Source organism: Bactrocera tryoni, unplaced genomic scaffold (assembly GCF_016617805.1).
Source record: "Bactrocera tryoni isolate S06 unplaced genomic scaffold, CSIRO_BtryS06_freeze2 scaffold_8, whole genome shotgun sequence".
In the NCBI taxonomy this organism is placed as follows: Eukaryota; Metazoa; Arthropoda; class Insecta; order Diptera; family Tephritidae; genus Bactrocera; species Bactrocera tryoni.
In genome coordinates, this window is record NW_024396456.1 from 117,344 (window position 1) to 123,781 (window position 6,438).

A 6,438-nucleotide genomic window follows, 5' to 3' on the forward strand; every position below is an offset into this window, starting at 1 on the left:
AGCATCACGAATATTAGCGAAGCATTTAAGTTCTGTCGAAGAGTGGCTAGCGAACTGGCGTATAAACGTGAACGAACAGAAGTGTAAGCATATTACATTTTCGCTAAGACCAAAGATATGCCCGGCAGTAAAAATAAACAATATTTTAGTACCACAAGCGAACGAAGTAACATATCTTGGTATTCACCTAGATAGAAGGCTCACGTGGAGAAAACATATCTCTAGTAAAATAACATGAATGAAGATTAGAGCTGCAAATTTAAATTGGATTTTAAAAAAAAACTCCAAACTTAGCCTAGACAACAAAGTGCTTTTATATAATGCGGTCATAAAGCCGATTTGGATGTATGGCATTCAACTGTGGGGTACGACCTGTGCAACTAATATTGATCTAATACAAAGGTTCCAATCAAAAATGCTTAGAACAATCACGTGTTCACCATGGTACATGCGTAACGAAAATATCCATAAAGACCTTGGTATTCCTATGGTAAAAAAGAAGTAGAAGACAGCAGAATTAAATATATATCTAAACTTCGAGATCACCCAAACCCTTTGGCTAATGCTTTGGTACATTCCTGCGATCAAACACAACTTAAAAGAAGAGATATGCCTGCGTATTAAAGAGCGACGTATCACCAAAACAGCTCAATCACTTGCTTGAGTCTGTCTAGTTTTTAAATAGATTTAAAATTTTATTACTTATTGTTAGGCTTTAAGAAAAAGCAGATACAATAAATAAAATAATTTTGGAAACAAAAAAAAAAAAAAGGTTTTGCAATAATGAAGTTGATAATACCTTCATTGCGCTGATTGCTCCAGCCATCACACTGCAAATGTAAATCATTTATAGACTTCAGTTCGTCTGTAATTTCATTGACCATTTCGTTATAAATAGTTTCCAAATGTGTTGTGGAGATAGCTTTTCTGGATGGTAACTTATAAAGTGGTTGCAAATCGTCAAAAATCGTACCCACAGCGGATGTTCAACGATGGATAAAGGAGAACCGGTAACAAATATTGCCTTCGATAAGAGCTGATCTAGATAAAGTTTTTTTTCTGTTAAAACTTCTGATGAAGTCGTAATATTAGAAATTGTATCCGTCAAACTGTTATCCTGTGACATTTCATTATGTGATTCAGCTTGCCAGGGCAGATTTGTGGCAGTTGTGCTAGTAACAGGCATTTTCTGTAATTTGTTCTTGATAACAGTTGGACATCTATAACATTTTAACAGATGGCTGGTCATCTTGTTGACATTGCCAAATTGGTAAACTTTTTCACAGTGTTTGCATTTTACTATTTTACTGTTTGCCGAATGAAAATAGTTTTCCCATACATCAGTATTTTTCTTTCTGGGCATGATGTGATCTAAGGAAAAAAAAACAGATAAAAAAACAGTAGAAATGCATAGGATTGTTCTAAAGTATGGTATATTTACAGAGTAGGTATACCTACGAAACTAATATGAAATAAGTATAAATTCCAAAAGGAGGGGGTCATGTGTAGAAGTTCACCCAAGTGAGGAAAGTTCTCTGATCGCCATTCACTTGGGAGTGGCCAGAAACGATTCTTTTACATATGACTCAAGCAGCTCACGACTTCCGGTCTTTGACCAAGTATCCTCTGGGTAGCCTAAGAACATCCGTTCGAAGGTGAGCTAAAGTGAGAAGGCGAAACATCCCCTGCATAGGGTTGTGCGCTGGGTTTGGGACCCGCCACGTTAAACCCCTCTTTTGATGACGACCATGGCAAACGAAATAAGGACAACGATATCAGGGCATGCACCTGGAATGTCCGGTCACTTAATTGGGAAGGTGCCCTGCCCAGCTGGTTGATGTCCTCGTGAAAATAAAGGCTGACATCACCGCCGTCCAAGAAATGCGATGGACGGGGCAAGGACAGAGACGAGTAGGTCCTTGTGACATTTACTACAGTGGCCATATAAAGGAGCGCAAGTTTGGTGTTGGATTCGTGGTGGGAGAGAGACTCCGTCGCCGAGTACTATCATTCACTCCGGTGAATGAACGTCTAGCCACAATCCGCATCAAAGCGAGGTTCTTCAACATATCGCTGATCTGCGCCCACGCTCCGACGGATGAGAAGGACGATGTGACCAAAGATGCCTTTTATGAGTGCTTGGAACGCACTTATGAGAGATGCTCCCGCCACGATGTCAAAATCGTGCTTGGCGACTTTAACGCCAGGGTGGGCAAAGAAGGTATCTTTGGCACTACGGTCGGTAAATTCAGCCTCCACGAGGAAACATCCCCAAATGGGTTAAGGCTGATCGACTTCGCCGGGGCCCGAAATATGGTTATCTGTAGTACTAGATTCCAGCACAAAAAAATTCATCAAGCTACCTGGCTGTCTCCGGATCGAAAAACTACCAACCAGATCAATCATGTTGTGATAGACGGAAGACACGTCTCCAGTGTTTTAGATGTGCGTGCGCTCCGAGGTCCTAACATCGACTCGGACCACTATCTTGTTGCAGCCAAGATTCGCACCCGCCTCTGTGCAGCAAAAAACGCACGCCAACAAACACAAGGAAGATTCGACGTCGGAAAGCTGCAATCACAACAGACTGCCGAACGATTTTCTACTCGGCTTGCACCCCTGCTCTCTGAGAGCACTCATCAACAACTCGGTATAAGGGAACTGCGGGACGGCATTTCAAACTTCTTACGTACAGCTGCATCCGAAATCCTTGGTTTTCGGAAAGTGCAAAAGAACAACTGGTACGACGAGGAGTGCCGCGTCGCAGCGGAGAGAAACAGGCTGCCTACCTCGCAACGTTACGATCGACCACAACACGTGCGGGATGGGATAGATACCGAGAATTGAAGAGGGAAGCGAGACGCTTCTGCAGACAGAAAAAGAAAGAGGCCGAAATGCGTGAGTATGAAGAGCTTGATAAGCTGGCCGACAGGGGTAATGCTCGAAAATTCTACGAAAAAATACGGCGGCTTACAGAAGGTTTCAAGACCGGAGCATACTCTTGTAGAACCCCCAAAGGTGATCTAGTGACCGATGCCCAGAGCATACTTAAATTATGGAGGAACACTTCTCCAGCCTGCTGAACGGCAGAGAATGCACAACGCCAGGAGAAGGCGAACCCGATACCCCAATCGATGACGATGGAGCAGACGTCCCATTGCCCGACCATGAAGACGTTCGAATAGTAATTACCCGCCTGAAGAACAACAAAGCTTCGGGGGCCGATGGATTGCCGGCCGAGCTGTTCAAATACGGCGGCGAAAAACTGAGAGCCATGCATCAGTTTCTTTGTAAAATTTGATTGGAATTTGAGTATGCTTTGCCCAATCCACAAAAAGGGGGACCCCAAAATCTGCGCCAACTTCCGTGGGATAAGCCTCGTCAACATCGCATATAAGGTTCTATCGAGCGTATTGTGTGAAAGATTAAAGCCCACCGTCAACAAACTGATTGGACCTTATCAGTGTGGCTTCAGACCTAGAAAATCAACAACCGACCAGATATTCACCATGCGCCAAATCTTGGAAAAGACCCGTGAAAGGAGAATCGACACACACCACCTCTTCGTCGATTTCAAATCTGCTTTCGACAGCACGAAAAGGAACTGCCTCTATGCCGCGATGTCTGAATTTGGTATCCCCGCAAAACTAATACGGCTGTGTAAACTGACGTTGAGCAACACGAAGAGCTCCGTCAGAATCGGGAAGGACCTCTCCGAGCCGTTCGATACCAAACGAGGTTTCAGACAAGGCGATTCCCTATCGTGTGACTGTTTCAACCTGCTTCTGAAGAAAATAGTTCGAGCTGCAGAACTTAGTAGAGATGGTACCATCTTTTATAAGAGTGTACAGCTGCTGGCGTATGCTGATGATATTGATATCATCGGCCTTAACACCCGCGCCGTTAGTTCTGCTTTCTCAAGACTAGACAAGGAAGCAAAACAAATGGGTCTGGCAGTGAACGAGGGCAAGACGAAATATCTCCTGTCATCAAACAAACAGTCGTCGCACTCGCGACTTGGCACTCACACGTCACTGTTGACAGTCATAACTTTGAAGTTGTAGATAATTTCGTCTATTTAGGAACCAGTATTAACACCACCAACAATGTCAGCCTGGAAATCCAACGCAGGATTGCTCTGGCCAACAGGTGCTACTTCGGACTGAGTAGGCAATTGAAAAGTAAAGTCCTGACGATGTCAACAACGGATGAGTCGGTGTTGCGAGTTTTCGAGAGAAAAGTTCTGCGAAAGATTTATGGTCCTTTGCGCGTTGGCCACGGCGAATATCGCATTCGATGGAACGATGAGCTGTACGAGATATACGATGACATTGACATAGTTCAGCGAATTAAAAGACAGCGGCTACGCTGGCTAGGTCACGTTGTCCGAATGGACGAAAAGACTCCAGCTCTGAAAGTATTCGACGCAGTACCCGCCGGGGGAAGCAGAGGAAGAGGAAGACCTCCACTCCGTTGGAAGGACCGAGTGGAGAAGGACCTGGCTTCGCGTGGAATATCCAATTGGTGCCACGTAGCGAAAAGGAGAAACGACTGGCGCGCTGTTGTTAACTCGGCTATAATCGCGTAAGCGGTGTCTACGCCAATTAAGAAGAAGAAGAAATTCCAAAGGAAGGAATTTATACTTCGCCCAATTTCAATAAATAAAAGTACCTACAAGGTTTGCAAGGAATATAAAACTTCTATAGTTTAGTATAACAAATATTAAAGCTCAAACTTACCGGTAAGTTACCGTTCATAAAAAGAAGTAAGTATCGAAGTCCGTAAGAATAGCAGTAGTTGTCAACCCAAAGTAAATCACGTATTTAAGCACTAGGCAATCAAAAGTCCACAAAACAAAATCCAAGTCGTCAATTATACCAACAAATTAACACAAGTACGCGCACAGGCAAAACAACGTGTGAGATAGATGGATCACCGACGCATACGCCACTGCTCATTTTATTTAATTAGAGAGCATGGAGTATATGCAGTATATAACGTATTTATTGAATTATGAGAATAAACAAAGTTAGAGTAGCTCTAACTAGTAGTAATAGTACGTACTATTTGATATACACATGTATCTACACATTATCTAGATGTTACATATGCTAAGTATGAAAAAACCCGAACATTATCCCATTCGGTAATTTTCCTCGCGTTTTTTCCCTATTTTTTCCCACATTGGGGTTTTTTCCGGGTAAAATCTCATCTATATTCATACGTCAAGTTGTTTGTTGATTTGCGGAATGGTCCATTTAGACTTTTCCAACCCTGATATACTGTTTCTTCCAGTTGCTGTTATTTCCTTAACATACTATTTAAATAGAAAAAATTTCCCAAGCCTGATACCTACAGATAAATAATTTTATATTCTCTAAGATATGTTTCAATTTTAACGATCTTTGCTCTTCCAATTTCAATCTGCGTTTTATATTTATTTCCTGTACTTTCACGTATTTTAGAAAGTGTTTACAAATTTTTGGTTGGTGTGTATATATATGTAGTAAGATATACTCGTAGTAAGATGGATGGACGATGGAGTCATCTGTAGAAGTTCACGCCAGTAAGGAAATTTCTCTGATTGCCAATCTTTTGGAAGTGGCCAGAAACGATTCTTTTACATATGGTTTAAGCAGCTCTTAGACCAAGTATCCTCTGGGGAGCCAAAGAACATCCATTTGAAGGTGAGCTAAAGTGAGAAGGCGAAACATCATCTGCACAGAAAGGCACTGGCTTTGAGAACCGTCTCGGAAAAACTCGAATATTGAAAAGGAAACAACAGCTTCAAATAAGTGACCTTTTGATAACGACCATGGGAAACGCATTAAAGATAGCGATTTAAGGGCACGCACCTGGAATGTCCGGACCCTTAATTGGGAAGGTGTCGCTGCCCAGCTAATGCCGATGCCCTTGTAAAAATAGAGGCTAACATCACCGCCCTCCAAGAAGTGCGATGGAAGGGACAAAGACTGAGGCGAGTAGGTCCCTGTGGCATTTACGACAGTGGCCATATAAAGGAGCACCAATTTGGTGTGGGATTCGTTGTGAGGGAGAGATTCCGTCGAAGAGTCCTGGGAGTCACACCGGTGGATGAACGTCAAGCCATAACATATCGCTGATTTGCACTCACGGCCGAAAGAAGAGAAAGACGATGCAGCGCACCCTTGTAGAACCCCCAGAAGTGAGCTAGTAACTGATGTCCAGAGCATACTGAAATTATGGGGGGAACACTTCTCCATCCTGCTGAATGGTGAAGTGAAAGCATAACACAAGGAGATGGTGAACCCGACCCGTGAAAAGAGAATCGACACACACCACCTCTTCGTCGATTTTAAAACTGCTTTTGACAGTACGAAAGGAGCTGTCCTTATGCCGCGATGTCTGAATTTGGTATCCCCGCAAAACTAATACGGATGCGTAAACTGACGTTGAGCA